Source organism: Manis javanica, chromosome 1 (assembly GCF_040802235.1).
Source record: "Manis javanica isolate MJ-LG chromosome 1, MJ_LKY, whole genome shotgun sequence".
Classification (NCBI taxonomy): domain Eukaryota; kingdom Metazoa; phylum Chordata; class Mammalia; order Pholidota; family Manidae; genus Manis; species Manis javanica.
Genome location: NC_133156.1, coordinates 110,073,373 through 110,093,461, shown reverse-complemented (window position 1 = coordinate 110,093,461; position 20,089 = coordinate 110,073,373). Strand labels below are relative to the sequence as shown.

General features: G+C 39.8%; 1 long non-coding RNA gene across 3 annotated transcripts; it reads right to left on the bottom strand.

Moving 5' to 3' along the window:
* Positions 1–825: 825 nt before the first annotated feature.
* LOC118973131 (uncharacterized) lies at positions 826–16,077 on the bottom strand. 3 transcript variants are annotated; one of them, XR_012131086.1, is made up of 4 exons: positions 15,856–16,077; positions 11,598–11,667; positions 4,404–5,305; positions 826–1,651 (listed from the first exon to the last, which is right to left on the bottom strand). It is a non-coding gene; the product is annotated as an uncharacterized lncRNA (long non-coding RNA). The 3 variants fall into 3 exon arrangements; XR_012131088.1 differs by having other exon boundaries at positions 4,404–4,586; XR_005062366.2 differs by having other exon boundaries at positions 4,404–4,522.
* Between the last annotated feature and the right edge of the window lie 4,012 nt (positions 16,078–20,089).

Genomic DNA, 20,089 nt, shown 5'->3' with positions numbered 1-20,089 from the left:
ACATCCAGGGACTGAGCCATGGACAGACACTTCCACACTAAGAGAAAGCTGCTGTGAATGGGCCCAGTATTATCATATAATGAGCTAATTTGAGTTATTAACCCTTCTGAGTCTCATTGTCCTTGCCTGTAACAAGAAAATAACAGCAGTGGCAGTAAGATGGCCGTGAGAACAAAATATTTGTAATATGCCTGATAAGCAGTAAACAAGTTTTAAAAGTTAGTTCTATTCTCTCAACCCAAGTTTTTAGAAATCTAGTAGGCAAATGATTACATTTTAACATCAAACAATTTCTAAATATAGAGATGATGAAAAGCCTGAATCATTCTAACTCAATAAGGCAGTGAACCATGACGTCATTAGCAATGTTCTCAGGAAGTGAATGAGAACCTCAACTTGCCTGTTAAACTTGCCCCAGGTCATGCCTAACCAGCAGGTTCAAATGTTAGACAAACAGGTAGAATGGCTTACTCTGCTTTTGTTTCTTTTGTTGTTTGTGATCAGATCCCTTAGTACTGCACATACTTTGAATGATTACATGGATTCACGCCCATCTTTTCTCTCTCTGTGTCCATTGTCCTTCCACAGCTATCTTTGGGTCACTGGTTTCAGGCTACTTTTGGAGGCATCTTAGTTTTTTTGACTCATCTACACCTAAACTGTTTGGAAGTTTGTTGGTAACAAGGGCCCCAGAGGTTTCCTGGGTAGTGAGTGCACTGGGAACCTCCTGCTGCTCTGGGAAAGGTCACAGCTGGGCAGCTTAAGCTCTGTTGCTTATACTTATGCTGGTTTGCTCAGGCTGCCATCCCAAAGCACCACAAGCTGTGTGGCTTAAACAGTAGGAATTTATTTCTCACAGTTCTGGAGACCAGAAGTCCAAGATGAAGGCCTCAGCAGGTCTGGTTCCTTCTGAAGCCTCTCCCACCGGTGTGTAGATGGCCGCCTTCTCCCTGTGTTCTCCGGCGGTCTTTCCTTGGTGTGTGAGCACCCCTCATATCCCTTTGTGTGCCCCAGTTTCCTCTTCTTAAAGGACATTAATCAGATTGGATTAGAGCCCATCCTAATGGCCTCATTTTAACTTAGTCACCTCTTTAAAGGCCCTGTCTCTGAATACAATAACATTCTGAGTAACTGGGAGTTAAGCCTGACATATGAATTTGTGGGGGACACAATTCAGCCCATAATGAGAACTGACTTAGAGACTTACAAAATGGGATCCCATTTAGGCCCATAAGACATTGGGTGACTTACAGGCAGAGGCAAAAGGGACGCCCAAAAGAGAAGACTCTAGTGGACCAGAAGAAGTGTGCTGCCGTATGAATTGTGAAATCTGCGAACCAGACATTCTTGTGTGAACCAGATAAGCTGACCCACACCCAACCCTCTTCATTCCTCCTGGGCTCACTGACAGCTGTATGCTTTCAGGGTAAAGGCGACTTCACCTCCAGGTTGGACACAGGTCTCCTCATCCAGGGTCCTACTCAGGGAATCAGGAGCTATTGATTAATGAACAATGGGAGTTCACCAGGAAAAACCCACTGATGTGATCATCAGCAGTGACTCGATGGTGACTGTCACACCTCCAGGGGAGCATTCAACTCTTTTAAAATAATGGGCTGAAATATGCTGCATCCTTGCACGTATCTTGCAGCTGCAGTGGGAGAGAGAGAACAAAGCAAGAGCAAGTGGGATCTTAGAAACTATAACCAGAGCCCTGACAATAAAGACAGAGTGGCCTTTGTGTCTCTGGGCCATCCTACACTCTTTCCAGCAAAGAGTTTTCTGCCTGGATCTTCCTTAATCTGCTTGGCCTTGGGCAGGAGGTTGGGGGGAGGGGGGGAGTTGCTGTTGTTTGAACACCTGGCCAGAAAACTTAGGTATCACTTTACTTTGTTCTTTTCAATCTGGTCCATATCCAACTCCTTAGGAGAGACTGCTTAGCCTTGCCCCAAAAGGACACCTAGTCCAGACAGGGTGATACTCTGTAAGTAATGCTAGCTGCTGTACCAGATAACCCCAAACCTCAGGGACCTAGCACAATAGAAGTTTCTGGGCAGCAGGTGGCCTACACTCCACATGGTCCTTCAAAGATTCAGATACCTTCTATCTGTGGTTCTCTTCTCTAGGGGATCAGAGCTGTTTACATTCATATGGGGGAAAAGAAAGAAGGCTCACAGGTAGACCAAAAAGTGGCATTCATTATCTCCAATCACATTTCCTAGAGCTTAGTCCTATGGCCACACCTAACAGCTAGGGAGGATGGGGAATGTAGTTGGCCAAGTGCCCAGGAAGAGAAGGAGAATATGATATTCAAGAGCACCATAGTCTCTGCCACAAGGGTCTACCAAGAAATATCAACTGTTTCCTAATTACTCTTAAGAATCCGGGCACATCATGTAAAATAAACAAAGATCAGAAAATGGCAAAAACTAAGAATCTCCCATTCTTGATGTAACTTGTTGGGAGGATAAGACATTATTCCAGAGCAAGAAACAAGGCCTTTGGCTTACACAGGCTTAAATTCAACCTCTGGTTTCACCACTTTCTAGTTATGTGGACTTGGGTTAAGCTCCTTAAACTTCTCTAGACCTCAGTTTTTTGCATCTGTAAAATCTAAATGTATCCACATAAAACTGACCATATTGGAAGCCTTTTCCCAAGACTTCTAAGATGATTAAATGAGGTCATCATTATGGGAAATACTCAGCCTAGTGCCTACAGACACTGAGGGAGAGTTGTTACTATTAAAATAAGTGGCAGAGCCAAGATTAGAACACAGTTTGCCTGGCTCCAGTTCATGTGTCTTTCCACTACAATATTCTCTAGAAACAGCCCACAGAGAATTACAAGCAGTAACTCTGTCTTCCTCTCCTGGACTACACAGGCTCAGGGGAGAGAGGGGTCTTTTCTGTGTGTCACTTCTTTGATTCCAAGACACCACCCCTGCTATATGCTGCATGTCCCTCAATACCTCCTTTACACATCTGCATAATTATTTTGTGAGAGGTCCTAGTTGGGGGAGTCATCCTTGGCTGCATCTAAATAGAAACTGAGACGGAGAGGAAATGGAAGAAATGGAGACAGAGGATGCTTTGCTTCCCAGGTGGCTACTCCCAAGGGATGCACTCAATTTAGATGGGGACAAAAATCAAATGCAGTGTTAAAGACCAAAGAAATTAGACTACACTTTTTACTGCCCTGGCAATAGTAAAGTTATCCTTTCATTTGCATTGATAAAAAGCATGTTCCCTGAGCTCAAACAGTCAAAAAAAAACATATAAAGGAGGTAGTCCTCTGACTATAGGGTTCTCATCCTTAGCTGAACATTAGAATCATCCGACAGCTTTGTAAAGTATCAGTGCACCACTTCCACTCCACACTGGACTTACTAAATCCAAATCACTGTGGTTGGAGACCTAGTCCTCACACTGTCTAAGTGTCCAAAATGATTCTAACATGCAGCCTAATAGTCTAATATTAGGACCATAAAACTGAGAAACAATTTTAAAGACCAAATACTTCCATTGAATATAAAACAACATTTTGATCTATTTCTCCTATGGCTGTATAACAAATTACTACAAATTTAGCAGCTTAAAACAATGCAGATTTATTACTTTACAGTTCTGGAGGCCAGAAATTCAAAAAGGGTCTCACTGAAAAAACCAAGTGTTGGCAGGGCTGCAGTCCTTCCAGAGGCTCTAGGAGAGAATCCATTTGTCTTTTCCAGACTCTAGAAACCACCAGAATTCCTTAGCTTGTGGACCCTTCCTCCATCTTCAAAGCCAGCATCACATAACATCTTCCAATCTGTCTCTCTGCCTCCATGCTTACATTTTCTTCCCTGATGCTTATAAGGACCCTTGTGATTACCCTGGGCCCATCTGGATCATGCAAGGTAATCTCTCCATCTCAAGGTCTTTAATGTAATCTCACCTGCAAAGTTTATCTTGTCATGTAAGGTAATGTGTTCACATGTTCCAGGGATTAGGACATGTACATCTTTGGGGGTTCATTATTCTGCCTACCTCAGGAGCTTTTAAGAATGGTGAAAGGGTAGCAGGGGCAATCAAAGTGAGATTACTTTTGGCTGCATAGCTGGGTAAATTTTTTAAACTGCTTAGATCCTGAGAACAAGACGCAGAGTTGCATCCTATCACCTGGGAAAAAGCAGAGAGATTCAGGCAAGAATTCCACATTGCTTCTCACTACTGCTTGCTCTTTCCCTATTGTCACCCAACAAACTCCCCAACAAATTTTTAGATTTCTAGGCAGGCTACTAGAGAAAGGCCTTAATTCTTCTCTAAGTAAGTAAATTCTGAGGGAAAAAAATAGAAAAGTAGGTTTTCTACTTTTATCCAGAAAAACATCGTTTATAATAAAAAGGGGAAAAAGTCCCTTACATGTGAACACAGGTGAGCCGTTGAAGCACAGCCACCCATTTCTTTTCTTAGCTGGAACACGTGTGCATGTGCCCATAGGCGTGTGCTCACAAGCTGACCTTGCTCTCCAGCTGGAAATCCTTTTAAAGAAGAGGGAGGATCTGCTGTTACTCTTGCTCTCGTCATCCATGGGAGAAAAAACCCCTGCAAACAGACAGGTGTCAAGGCGCAGAAAACTCTTCTGAAATTCTCCAGGCTGAATATCCCATTTTCTCCATCATTTCTAATCAACCTGATGATGAGGCATTGTCTTCCTCCTAAGGTCTCACCTCATGCTGCTTGCAATTGCAAAGGAGATACTTTGATAGATTACAAATTGTTTTCAGTAGCTGACCTAGACATAACATCACCACTTCCTGATTATATTGATATGTGTTTCTATTATTTGCTTATTTGCGCCTCCAGAAACAATTCTTTTTTGTTGTTTTACTGTAAACAGCATTGCAAGGTCTCTGTATTAAATCATAATTATTTACCCATGCAGTTCATGCACCTTTGTCCCTGGGGAATCTGGTGACGTGAATTTACAGGAACATTGGGGTATTTCTCACCAACAGTTTCCTGTTATTGGTATGCTTTTGTTTAGTTGTGATTTTTTTTAACTCATTCAGTTTCTCAAGGGAAAAATAAACAGGCACGTGACAATTATCACAGTCATGGGATATCATCTGGGAACCTCACAAACGTGTTTTCATCAGGGACTGGGCACTCTAGCAAGGCCAAATGTTATGGAATTGTATATAGACAGACAATTGGTTATCATTCATTTGTTCTCTTGGTTTTCCCACATGCTTCAGATAGCTATCTTGTGAACGTGTATTACGTTATGTAGGACAACTTCCACAGTCTAGAAAGGGCCTGTACTAAAAAAGAAAACAACACAAGAGGTTTATCAGTGAGAAATCATTGACTTTTCAGATCTCTTAAATATAGGAATCCAATGTTTGATTTTTTATCTGACAAATAACAACACAGTTAGTCTAATCAATAGAGACTAGGACTCTCGTGAGCTGGAATATTCATGCCAATTAAAGTAAAAAAACTGTGTTACTTAATTACTGAATTGAGACTTCACAAAACTTGGAAAGATATGACATGTACCTAAGTTTTTAGGTCTTTTCATTTCCTGCATACACATTTATTTTGATTTTCAGTGTCCATTTTGAGTGAAAAACAAGAATCCTTATTCTCAAAAACATTCTGGAAAACAGCTATTTTTATGACTCCTCTTTTCTTTATCAATATACTCACAAAACAAATGCTGAAGATTGACATCAGCAAGTGACTTTCTGGAACTACACTGTCCAATATGGAGGACCTAGTCACATGTGGCTATTTATTAAAATTAATTAAAATTAAATAACTAAAAATTCAGTTTCTCTATCACAGTAGCCACATTTCAACTGCTCAATAGCCACATGAAGCCAGAGACTATCATATGGACAAGCATAGATTATTAACATTTTTATAATTAAACAAAGTCCTTTTGCCCACAGATGTTCTAAGATGTTCTAACTCAACTTGCATTAAAATCCAACAAGTAGAAAGTTAGTACCTTTTGAGATGAACATTTACTAATGGAAATTGCAGCTAAACTTTCCATAGATTGGAAAACTTTATATTTCCTACAATGACAGTGACCTTTTTAAACCTAACATCCCATCTCTACATTCCTCTGGCCCCCTCAGTTTTTGTTCATTTCAGAAACAGGTTATAAAGTACAGTTGATCCTTGAACAACACAGATTTGACTGTGCTGGTGCACTTACATGCAGATTTTTTTCAGTAAATATCATGTAAAATTCCTTGGAGATTTGATATAATTTGAAAAGATAATTTCTTTTCTTAAGCTTACTTTATTTTAAGAATACAGTATATAATACATATAATATACAATATATGTGTTTATCAACTGTTTATGTTATCAGTAAGACTTCCAGTTAATAGTAGGCTGTTAGTAGTTAAGTTTTCAGGGAGTCAAAAGTTGTATGTGGATTTTTGACTGCATGGGGTAGGGAGGGTCAGTGCCCCTAACCCCCGCATTGTTCAAGGGTCAACTGTATATATATATCTGGTAAACCTGAACCATGAGTCAAGAATATAAAAAAGGATTGTGAAGCAATATTTTTTCCTGGGGCAATAGTGCTTACTGAGGCCAACTGACAATCTGCCTGATGCTTATTCATTTTCTTTGCCCTTCCTTTAAAATGTCAAACTTAAATTCAGGTTAGGTGGACATCAAGGCATGTAGATTTCAGATAAATGAGTTGTTTGAAAAAATTCCTTTCATGATGTTTGTCCTTAGCATCAAGCTCCTTCCTTTTATAGTCTCTCAAGTGTTATTAACCATCTCCCACCCCTGGACTCACCTCCAGCCTCTTGATGCCTTAAATATGCTACAAAGAAGGACTGAGAAACAAAGTCTCCATCTTAGATTTTGATTCTTGGATCTTACACTTACCTTGAGCCATATGACCTAGGGAGAGTTACTTCTTTCTGAGTGAGAACTTCTCACTCCTACAAAATGAGGGATGCTGCTTGGAATATCTACTCCACAAGGTGGCTGTAAAAGCCCAATGGGATGATAAATATGACAGCACCATGTAGGTAGCAGAGCACAACACAGTTATAAGTGACTGCTGTTAGTAGTTATTTTACATTATTTGCCTTATATGAGGGTCTGAAAGTCACAGCATCTGGGAGTCACATAGAAAGAGATACTGAAACAGTATCCAGTGTATAGAAAGCCCAGGAAAACTGTACTTGTCAACTGAAAGATCCTGTATCAGCATTTTTCACCTTGTTTTAGAAATGAGAAAATCAACACTCAACATTAAAATGCTTGTCTAAGACCCCATAAGCCTTGGCTAGTCAGGGTCACTGGACATTGTATACTAAGGTTCCTTATTAGAAACTAATATAATCTAATTTATATAATCTAATTCTTAAATCATCTAATCTGGGTGTTGTTTTAAAAACTCTATTCAATAAGAAATAATATAACTGTAAGCTTAACAGAATAAACAAAATCAGTATTACAAAAGGGGAGGGGAAACATCTATCCAAATAAAGTATTTATAATTTATACACAGTTGGTTCTATTTTTTTACTTAAGCTTCACTGGAAGATCCTTTTCTAAGCAAAGAGAAAAATAACTTTTGTTCTATCCCTTTTGTATTTAGTCATCTTAGATTTGATTCTAAGGAGAAGGATTTCCTTGTTGATGAAAGAATGATTGATTTTTAAGTCATGGAATGAAACTACTGCCAGGACTCTACCAGCCATGGCAGTTCATGCAACAAATCTCCGACTAGGCTCCCAACAAGCCCCTGCTGGTCCTCCTTGCTGTTTGGGGATTTGCATGCTCAGGGTGATGTTAAAGCCCTGAAATCCTCACAGCCAACCTCACGGCCAAGTTCTCTGTTGGACACCTATACAGGGCATTGCACTGCAGTTTCAATGGTTTCTCTTTTCCAGCATGGTATTTATCATCTGGAGGTAATTGACCTCACTGCTCCTCAGTTTCTTTATATGCAAACTGCCTCCCTTACAAGAGGTGTTGTGAAGACTGCACACAATATCCTGGTTAGCATGCCAGCATAGTGTTTGGCACATGATAGATAGGCAATAAATCTAAGTTGATCTTCTCTTCGCTCTTGCATTTGCATAGTCAATTCAATTTAAGAAGCATTAGTAAAGACCCAGCTTGCACTGGGAGGAAACAGTGATAAAAATAGGTGGTCTCCACTCTTGGGCTGTTTGCTGTCTGGGTGGGGAAATAAAACCAGCACACAAGTAACTGTAGCATGAGGAGAAATATGACAAGTGCATGAGAAAGTAACAGGCAAACTTCTAAGGAAGCACAGAAGAAGAGAAAACGATTTAGGCTGGGGAAGTTTCTTGTGATTCCGTAGAGGATGTGTTGTGGACTCTATCTTGTAAAGGATCCTAGGAGATCCACTGTGTTAATGAGGAAGAAGGGCGTTAATGAGGAAGAAGTGGAGCAAACAGTAGGAATGAAGCTTGGAGGGCAAAAATGAAGGGTTTTTGGAAAGGATGAGTGGTCCAGGGGTATGGAAAGGGCTGTCCATGAAGGGATCTGTGAGAGGTCAGTCTGGAAGGGAAGGACATGGGCCAGATTGTAAGGCCTTGTATGCCGTGCAAAGAGCTTAGACCTTGTAAGCAGGGCCAGAGCCTCTCAGCGTTTTCCCTGTCATGGCACACATGGGAAATAATGGTGTTTGTACAGCATCCTGGAGTAAAGGGATGAGACTGCCTTTGGCTGGAGACCATGGCCTGGAGCTTCCTAAAGCCCAGGGGGATCAATATCTCAGCACTTCTGTAATTTCTTTGGGGCATACAGGATACCATGGCACACGGGTGAGAACGGGGCCTGGGGGGAATCTCGGCTTTAAGCAATGGGGACTAGAGAGGCTTTCTGAACAGAGGTGTTACAACACCAGAACTTCTTATTAAATGGTACATTCCAAACATATAAGTTGCATAGTCAATTCAACTTAATAAGCATTTACTGAATGTATTTATGTCATGGCTGAAGTCCAGAAAGTGGTGAATATCTGCAGGGGGAAAAGAAATCATTATACATTGGGCTTCTGTTTAGCCTTCTATTTGCAAGTCTAATTATTTAAATAAAGGTGCCTGACTTAATAATATTAATACATAGAAGTACCATTTATATCCATATTTCTGATAGGAAATTCAAGACTTAAGAAATTAAAACATATTCATGTCTGAATGGCCTAAATCAACACATCAGCTTCCAGAATAGGAAGGTCACAAAAATAAACTTGGTCAATGTTTTTCTAACTGTAAGTTTTGCTTAAGTTGGTTCTTTGGCTGTAAAATACATTCTCAATTTTTCTAATGCCTCTCTTTAGGGAAACTTTAAATACCTACACAAAACTGAAAATTACAAAAGAAAAATCCTTGTATTCAGCCTAACACTTCACTTTTTTAACCATTTAAGTGTTGAGTAGCTCTTGTGTCTGGCTAGGCTGTTCAAAGGTTTTCCAAAATTCCTATGAATATTCAGTCCCTTGATCTTTCTTTCATGTTCAGCTACACTGACATCTTACAGGAAGGCCTGACATGCATACATCTAATGAGTAAAAGATGGAAAATGGAGTTGGACCCCAAAATTAAAGCAGGTAGTCATTTTATTTTTGTCTATATGTTATCTTTAATGAAGATGATAAAAATAAATTAAAACATTTTAATGCAGAAAGGTTCATAATACATATGATAATCTCCTCTTTCTCTCTTATTTTGGGGGAAAGGAAGTTAAGTTCCTACTTAGCTGATACTACCTTTCATTGTTTTATCTCAGAGGATCAAAGATAATTTTAATAATATTCTACCTTGAACTGCTAGAAAAAGTTAGTATGAGTTGTCAGATTACTTCAATAAATGCATGAATAATGCAGACTTGCTAAAAATGCAAAAACACAAACATGTATGTGTGCATACATGTATATAATAGTGGTGTGCTATTGAGGCAGCTCCCACTGGGTCAAGAAAGCATAGAGTTATGTATCTGTTCCCAACTCCTATTCCAGTGACATCAAGTTAGTAGCTTAAACCTGGCCATGGTGAAATATTTATACCACAGAAATGAGTAAATACTACAAACTGGGGCTTCCCCACCTCCCAAAAAGCTGGTTATTAAACCTTTACTAGCACACATTGAGTGTATATGTATATGTATATGCAAATGGTGCACAAAAATACATGTATGTCTACTATCAGTGTATATAATGTCTGAACTCCTTTAAAAAGGCTTAGAACAATACAAATATAATATATATGCATATATGTATACACATATATTATAATTTTTTTCCAGAAACAAAGTATGAACAGAAACCACAACCATGATTTTGCCCACTTTCTTTTCTGCTGACTAAATTATTCAGTTTCCTCCCACAGTTTAAAGAAATATTGGCAACTCTCTCATGGTCGGTAAGAACTTGAAAAGGTTGACAGATTTATGAGATAAATATAAATTATTAGATACCCTGTCCAGATGACCTTAAGGTTCATTTTGCCTGCTGGGAACGGTTGCACTTTCCATTCAGCTGTGTTAAGGAATCTATTTAGAAAACTTCAAGAACTTAATTTCTGCCTGAGGATGCTATCCTACTGACTGCCTGCCCCTTCGGAGTCAATCCAACAAACCTTCCCCAAGCATAGCAATAAAGTGTGTCCAGAGTGTATATACACATATACATACATATGTATATATGTTGTGTATGTGCATGTGTGTTTATGTGTGTATGTATATTACATATATTCATGTTTTGAGGATTAAGTAGGGCAAGAACAGGTGAAAGGATAAAACAGAATAGGCTTCATTATCAAGAAAGCAACATGGGCAGTGACAAGGAAATGGAAAAGAACAATGCATATTCCAGGAACACAGAATTATATATTGTAGCCAGACAGAAAAAAGGTGTGAGGAAGAAAAGTTGGTCAGTCTGGAAAGGTTTTTTAGGGATGGAATATAAAAGACTTTAAAAGTTTTGCTAAGAATTCTTTACATATTGGTGAGTCCTTGTAGACTCTCATTAGTAGTGGAAATAATATAATCTGATACACATTTTGTCAAAATGAAGAAATGATGGGCTGGAGATCAGGGGCCACAAAATCAGTTGGATCTATTTCTACATCAAAGATGATGGAAGCCGAATCATGGCAGTCGCAGTGGGAGAAAAGGAAAGCACAAAGTAGACAGTGATTTTAGACTTAGAATCATTAAGACTTGACAACTAATTTGAGAATAAGAAGAAAGAGAAGTAAGAAAAAAGTGATGGAGAATGTGAGAGACAGCGGGCTTGAGAAGGAAGATAAAAAGACCTGATGTTTTTATGGTCTCCTCTGTTTTTTTTTGAGTGCTGCTTCTGGCTCTATTCTGTTAACCGAACAATAAAATTAGCTCCTTCTCTGAGGTCCACCTAGTAAAACTTCACTTGCCCTAAGGATTTGACAGCATGGTAGACTTCCCTGAAGATATTGTTTGGAGGTGATGGAGAGCAAAATGCATTTACAATGAAAAAGCGCAATTACAAATTAAATTATAGCCATCACTATCTTTGAAATGTCCCCCAGTGAGTTTGAGCTTTGTGCCCCTTTACCTTACCTGAACTCAGCCTCTCTCCATCTAATTGGTTCCCCTCTCTCCTCTGTCCACTCATCTCTGCAGCCCAATTCTGTTTAAGAAATAGAATATTATTTTAATTGATTAGATCAACTTACCAACATCTCCATTTCCAAAATGGGAGGTATCAGGCTTCATTGACAGTTGGAGAAATAGCCCAGTATCACTGGGCAGAAATCAAATGAACTTCTCTCAGACACAAAATCCCAATTATAACATAAATCAGTCACAGAAATGAAAGTAAAGCATAGAGAATATAGTCAATAAACTGTAATAGCTTTCTATGTTGACAATACCTACACTTATTGGGATGAACATTTAATTATGTAGATAACTCTTGAATAGCTGTGTTGTGTACTTGAAACCAATAATACTGTATATCAACTATACTTCAATTTTTAAAAATGAACCTTTCTCTTCCTCATTACCAGAGAAACAAATAAATTATGGATGATTCTTCCCCAAGGGAAATTCTGGTGTCAGATGTTGCAGTACTAATATTGTTCTACACCATCACTCCTATTTACTACCTCTTCCCACTCTTTCACCCTAGTCAGGCTTACTTTCAGGGCCAGTGCAGGGGGCAGCCTTCCAGTGTAGGCAACCAGTGTGCTCCAGCCAAGTCAGGAACCAGAGAGAGAAGCCAAAGTGTTCTAGAAAGGTCACAAAACCCTTACATATCTAGCAGTCCCTGGTCTCTTTTAGAGCAAGAAGTTCTAAATGGTATTTTTCTGCCTAAGTTACTAAAATTTTTACCACTGCCACTGAGTGAAACCAAGCCATCTATTGTTGCCCTATCTTATTTGACAAATGATCAGTGCCTGAGCTAAATGAAAAGCAAGCATAAATGGGCTAGACAGGAAAAAGCCAATCTCCTAGGGGTGATATGCACTACTTATGCACTACGTAGGCCCTACATATTGAATGGCAGCACACTACCCCAAACAAATCCTTTCTTTGGGCAATCAAATGCTAAAATCAATCAAGAGAAAGTGAATGTTCCAAAATTGTTTTAATTTAGTTTTAATATCAATTCACACTGATTGCCTTCCTTTCCTACCCCTAATCCTCCCTCTAAATTGTTTTTTTCTGTTTAGTTAAAGGGTGTTTTACTGTAGGCACTCATTGTTCAAGTAGAGGGCAGCAGGTCTAGGTATGTGTACAAGGTCAAGGATAATCCAGTGATCAAATCCATTAAATGGTCCTCTATTTTAACTCAGTTAACCTCCATCTGCTACATAGACAGTTCAAAGATACCTTCCCTGAAAATGCAGAGTCAAGATCTATATCCAGCACCTTGCATGCCGTCTCAAATCCTCTTTGCCCTCCTTTATTCCAGCCACTGAAGAGGCAACCAGTTCCACCAGGGCTTTGCCAAGCTTCATGAGGTGCAGATTTCAGGGCTTCCTCAAGTCCATGCAAAGTGCCTTTCATACCATTCACTTCATGGCCTGGGTCTTCTCCATCACTGTGAAGTTGGATGCACTTGGAAGCAAGCACAGCCTAGAAACGTAGGAGAGTTTCCCCCCCAGTGTCTCCCTTGACTAAGGGAGATGGCACTCATGGATAGCTGCTTAACCCTGTTACCTTACGGGAGTACTATTCTCAGATGTATTTCATAAGCTTTCTAACAGGTCCATGGATGGAGGACCAATTGCCCCAAACTGGCCAATTTAATAATACATTCCAATAATGCCTTTGCCTGCCTCCCTGCTTTCTTCTCTCTACTTCTGACATACTCCCTGAGAACAGTTAAAAATACCTACATGCAAGACTTATCTCAGGCTCTGCTTTGGGGGAAACATGACGATTAGTATGGCAAAATGCTACACCAAATTGCTATTTGTTTTTAGGATAAGAATTGTGTGTCAGAAAATGCCATTATTTTGCCCTCATCCTTGAATGAAAGTTTATCTGTATGTAACAAGTCTTATTGAAAGTTGTTTTCCCTAAAACATGGAACATATTATTCCAGTTTCTAGTAGCATCTATTGTTGCTGAAAAGAAATCTGCTGCCAGACCAGTAACTATCCCAGGCCAATTGCTATTCTTTGTAGAGTAATCTGTCTTTTCACTCTGGAAACTCTAAATTTTTTTCTCTTTATATCTAAAGTTCTGCAGCCTCAAAACGATGTATCTCAAGGTGGATATATTGTTTTTCTTTTTACCCTTTGGAGCACATTTGCAGTCTGAAAACTCATGTTCTTCTTTGATTCAGCATTTACCTCTTTATTTACTGCTTCTGTAAAATTCTTGATCTCTTGTAGAATGCCAGTGAAGGAGAGGATGCAAGCATCCAGTATGGGCTTTTCACTGCTCATTAAAATTTTTATTTGTCTCCATACATTTCATTATGGCTGCATACATTTCATTATTAGTATCATCTACTAATTCTCTCTCTGTATCCATTCCGGGGTTTACTTTGCTTACTGAATATTTCATTTCATGATTATATTTTATATCTCTGAGATTTCTAACTGCTTCTTGTAACCATCTTTGCTTAACACATTTCTTTCTGTTCTATTTGCATGCATGCATGTATTTGTAAAAAAATTCAAACAACTATTTAGGCCCTCAGGTTTTATAAAATTAATTTCATTTTTAGAAAATTCATGTTCCAATTGTTGATTTTTTTGGATGTCTTTCTCAACACGTATTTTGGAATTCTGGTGTCCAGGTGTATTTTTGAGTAGAAAGTTGAAGGATTTTGTTGTTGTAGGTTTTTCCCCCTCTCTCTCTTCCTTCTCCATGTCCCCTTCCCTATTTAACAGTTTTGTAGGTGACTCTATCAGGTGCCACTGGCTGTACACAGACCCTAGCAGATCAGAGAGTTTGCACAGGAATGGCTTTTAGAGACAGCAAGTCCATCCATCCAGCTAAGGGGCATCTTGGTTCACAGGACTACATTGGCAAGTTTTCCCTAGTTGAGAAATTTCCTTTAACCATAGGTCTGGCAGAGGTTTCAACCTCCTTTTACATCTATGAAAGTCCACCCTATCTTTTCCTTTCAAATGAGTCTGATTCCTGTCCCCTGTCTTTCAAAATCCTTTATTCTTGCAGAAGTTAAACCTCCAGTTCTGACCCAGAGCTCAGCAAGCTCGTGGCTCTAATTCTGATCGCCATATTCTAGCTTCATCTATTTCATGAGGATTGTTCATGAGGAAACCTGATTAGATTTCAGATGTTGAGGAATATTATCTTATTGTTCAATCTGGCTATGTATTTTTAATTTTCTCAACACATGTGTTTGGCACAGAAGGGCTTATTCAAGCATGAACTCACTGAGTTATTTTGATAAAAATCTTTTATTTTATCTTCAAGAACAAAAAGAAAAATATTTTAAGTGATATATTCCTTTCAAATCTTAGTTCTGTTACAAAAAACAAATATGAAATAGGAACTCATGTTAAATTGTGAAAGATAACTTTGTAATTTAGATTTTTTAAAATGTGTTTTTCTTTCTTCTGTTAAAGTTTTTGTTATCTCTGGAAACATTTTAAAATGTTGGTGGCAGTGTGGTTTTATAGCAATTTTGGTTCTTGACTATTAAGTTATAAATATATTCCACTTTCAAAAAAACAAGCATCCAACATTAAATAAAAAACGGCCCTGGCAATACACTCTGCTAAATGGACTAAATACAAGGCTGAACATAGTAAGTGTAAAGTTAATGGCTGGATTGGAAAGCCACAAAATGCATGCCAACATTCTCCATTTAAACTGTAGGATAGGAAATTTGAAATATGTCTATCTGAAGATCTTTGGCCAAACTTTGTAAAAGGCAATCATTCTTTGACAGACTCCATTTAAAAAATAAAAGAGAAAGCACTCAAAAGTAATATGAAAGTATTTATTTTTCCTAATATTTGATCCCAAACATATTTAAAATTTTTACCTTTTTTTTTTTTACTTTGCTCACCTTCACACTTAGGCAAAGTGGTAAAACAAACAAACTCTGAATCTAGCAGCAAAACTGGGAGCCAATGGCACCTGTTTCCTTTTTCATGAAGAATTTTACTTTCCCAGGATCACTGCTTTCTTTACTATAACTGGCTACACACTCTCATTTTCCCTACCCTGGATTCTTGCTAAAGAAGACACTGTTCTGCTTTGCCCAGATCCAATAAAATTTAACCATTGGCTGCAATGATTAACTAGAATATTGGTAACAGGAAAATTTGGGATCCCAAAGCACCCCCACCTGCTCTTCTTCCACACTCTGAATGTCAGGTCACCTTACCTTGATACATCTCCTTTTGGAGTTTGTTCCTCAGTGGGTCTGCTAGTCTAGGGCCAATTTCCACAGAGACTACTAACTAGTAGTAAGGCCCACCTGCAGATTCTTGCCTTCCCAAAAGATGGATCACTTTTGGCAACCATAAATTTCTACAGAAAGAAGGTATCTGTCATAAATCACTGTGTACTTTCAGAGATGGTTTTTAACTCCCCACTGGAAAGTCTGATATCATTGTCTCCACCCATCTCACAGCCTTGTATAAGGATCCAAATAGTGTTATATTTAGAAGAGCTTCGAGGACTGAAAATTCTGTATACATGTAAGGGTATGATTTGTGTTTATCCAAATCTGGATATGAGGTAATCCCACCATGTAATAAACAGTCTGACAGCTCAAATTTCCTGCCACTAGTACTCATTGTCCTCATTGTTTTATTACTGGACTATATATATATCTTGACAGAGCTAAGGGAACACTTCTTCACCTGTCATTCTGTGTCCATTACACTAGTACACACATACACAAGGGAATTCATCATTGTGCAGTTGTGCACAGAACTGCACAGCTTCTACTTGTTTGCTGCAGGAGAAAATCACCCTCCTGTACATAGCACGAAAGACCTTGCACAGTCCGTCTTGAGCCTCTACAACTTCTTAAATTTCTCCACCCCCTAGAGTCATTAGTCATAAGGAATGCTTAAAATTCCCCATATGTGCCATGATATCACAAATTTCCATGCCTTTGCATATGTTACTCCCTCTGCCTCGGACTTGCTTGACCTATAATGTTCCGATCAAACCCCTGTAAACCTCAGTTCACCTTCTCTGAGATGCTTCCGTGAGTCCCTGGTAGACTTGAACACACCTCACTTTGGAGATTAGCCTGATATATTATCCTCTCTGCAAAATAGTCTGTCCTCCCAAAACTGTGAGCTCCCTTTATAGATCCAGGATCTGGTTCACAGAAGGCAGCTAGTAGATTTACTCAGTGAATAAGCCAGTGAAAACGCATCTTGTGAAAAAAACAAGAGTTAGTCAATAAGTACTGGATTCATTCATTCATTCATAACCAAGCATTTATTGCTATTCTAACGTGTGAAATGTTGGGCCATATTTATTATCAAGGATGCAAAATGATCTCTCCTGTCTTTAAGGAACTTACATTCTATTAAGGGTGGTAACACAAACAAATAGCAATTCAAGGCAAATTTTCAAACCTATCTCATTGTCCCAAGTCCTCTTTTCAAAGGAATTTTTCTATTTATACTATGTGGACACTTGGGACCTTTCATCTAGAGTTTCTTTTCCTTGGCTTAAAATTAAATTTAAGTAATCCTGATGGAATTGTGGTCCGTTTTCTCTGGTTCCTGCCTATTGTTTGCCAAGAACCCATGGGCATAGTGGTGAGCTATCGCAATACCCAGGAGATGCCACACAACGCTGAAAAGTATTTTTTGATTGTGCCTAAATAGCAAACAGCAATGGACTCCTCAGCCATTTTCCTGCCACCTCAGTAGTTGCCTTTAAACATGAAGAGTGATTTCCGTTTTGCATTTTTCCCTTTCAGATTAATAAAATCCCAAGCTGCTGAACGCTGATGAACTACCTACCTATGGAATTTCCTTTTGGGGTTTTTTTTCCTCAAATTCAAGACACTGTGTTTCACTTCCTCCTTGATATTTTTTTTCCAGAAATATTTTTATCTTTCTTATAGTTTATCCAAACTTAAGTAATGGGCCTGCACCCTGGTGATACGGATCTTGAGTTGACAAAAGGACCCTTCTAGTGGTTTGATGCAAATTGCAAGTGAACACTCACTAGTCAGATAAATTACAAAGGTGGTTCCTAAAATTACACAAAGGCGCCCCCTTCAGGCAGAGATATTGCAATAAAAAATGCTCGCATGGGGTAAATGATCACAAAAAGGCAGTTATCCCAGCCCCACTGGCTACACCTTGGTGAGCAAACGTGGACTGTGTAGAAACTCCCACTAGCCCTCTAGACTGTACCTGTCACAGGCTGAGTTCCCTGGGTGAAGGTGAAGGTGACCACGCAGGTGTCTTATTAGGGAGAACTCTTGGAGCCACAACTGTGGAAGGAAAGAGGTGGGGAGGGAAGGAGAGGGAAGGGAAAGGAACAGGACTGAGCAGAGGGAGAAGCTGAGCTGTGATGCAGTCTCCCCAGAAACCTCGGGGGTCCCTGCTGGGAGATTTGAGGCTGGAAAGACCATTCAGAGCTGTCCCAAGTTGGGGCAAGAGTACTGGGCCTTTAGACCTCCGTGTTGATTAGTCTGTGAGCGCAGGCAACCCCCCAGAAAGACTCACTTTAGCAGAGGCAGTCCTGGAAGGAAGCTAACAGCTGAGGACATCTGCCTGCTGGTGGCACTCCCAGCAAACAGGTGATTAAGTCCCTCATTCCTGAAGGAGTCTTTGGAAAACATGCTGGAGTTTCCACCGTAGATCTGCACACCTGAATTCACCCTTTTTTGGCTATGGATGGCCCTCCAGCACTGCCTGTCCATGCTCTCCATGTTAGCATGCCCTGCACTTCTCAGAGCCATGACTGTGTCCACAGATTTGTCAGTACTGTATAGTCAGGCCTGATGTGCTCCTGAATCCTCAGGAGAATGGAAGAAAATGAGGTACAGCCAAATATCACCATCCTATTCTGTTTTTGTGTCTGTTCTTTAGATGGCACTGCCCAGGTATCAAGGATCTATGGCAGTTGCAATTCTTCCTTGCTTAGTGAAAAGACATGTGGATTAAAAGATGGCTCTGCTCCCCTCTCATCACTCTTATTTGCAGCAACCAGGTTCTATCTTTGATTACTGAACACGAGCTAACACAGAAGCATGCCCTGGGTATGTGAACTCAGCCTCCCCCAGGAAAGGCAGGTCGGTTTCCATATCTTGCCAAATGAGGGTTGAACATGTGGTCCCCAAAGAGAGTCTTTGCGTCCTCCATGATGCTTGGTGTTGAGGGTTTACACTGGGGGTGTAAATGTCAAGGAAGAAAAGCCTGATCACATCTGTTACCTCTCGGGTGAGAGAGTGGGGGTTCTGGGACCTTCTTCCCTCACCTGTCACTGCTCTTAGCCAGTCATAGACCACACGCAGACTGCAGATGGGAAGCTTTGCTATGTACAGTTTTCCCTGATGAAGCATGCCATCTTAAACTGAAGAAGTTAACAAGTATTTATTGAGTACTTGTTATATAGTAATATGCCAAGCACTGTGCTACTTCCTAGAGATAAGTAGTGAATAAAAACAATTAGATGCAGTTTCTATCTTCATGAGTTTATAGTCTCATGAACAGACCTAGTGTGTATCTAATTATAGATAATTGCAGCTCTCATAGATGACTGCAGGGAAACTGCTTGGTGCGTGGAGGGCGTATCAGAGAGGAATTAGCCCAGTCTAGGAATCCAGGGACTGTTTCCCTAAAAAGTGGACAGTCAAATTCAAAGTTAAAAATCAACTGAGAGTTAAATCAGCAAAGGATGGAGGCTAGGGGAACAAGATGCATTAAAGGCAGCATGATTAAAGAGAGCTGGACAAGCATGGTGGGAAATAACAGGTCTCAGACACAAAACCTAAACATGCATCAATGCCAGAGTTTCAGGCACTCCACTGCTACACAGCAGGAGAAATGGGAGGGCAGCTGACAGTTCTGCAGTCTTCACACTCTATTTTCCAGCTATGCACCATGATCATGAGTCTGCCTGTACCCATGCACATCAGCCTTTCTACTCTCCATTACCTTGAGTAATGAGATGATCACTATAACTCAGAGGAGCAAAGAAGCTAAGATAGAAGAGTAGAATGTTAAAACAGGTAAGTGTCTCTAGAGGTCAATTAATCAAATCCCTCATTTACAGATGAGGAAACTGCAACCCAGAGAGATTGAGCCCAAGGTCACACCCACCTTCAGTTGTGCAACACAGACCAGAATCAGCCTCCTTGGGACTAAGTGTTCCTCCTGAGACAGGTGCTACAACACACTTGCCAGAGCTTACCTATTGGATATGCCAATACCAGTTGCATGAGGCATATTTTACATTTGCACCTCCCATACCCTCTTTACAGAGACTTTTCCTCCTGGCTACAGCCCTTCAGATCCTAAATTCATTTGGTAGCATGTGCCACCCCAGATATAGCTGATGGCTGGTCTTAGGCCATAGCTGATTGTAACAGAACTGGAGCTCTAGCAGGTGTTACGTCTGCTGCTCCACATTCCATC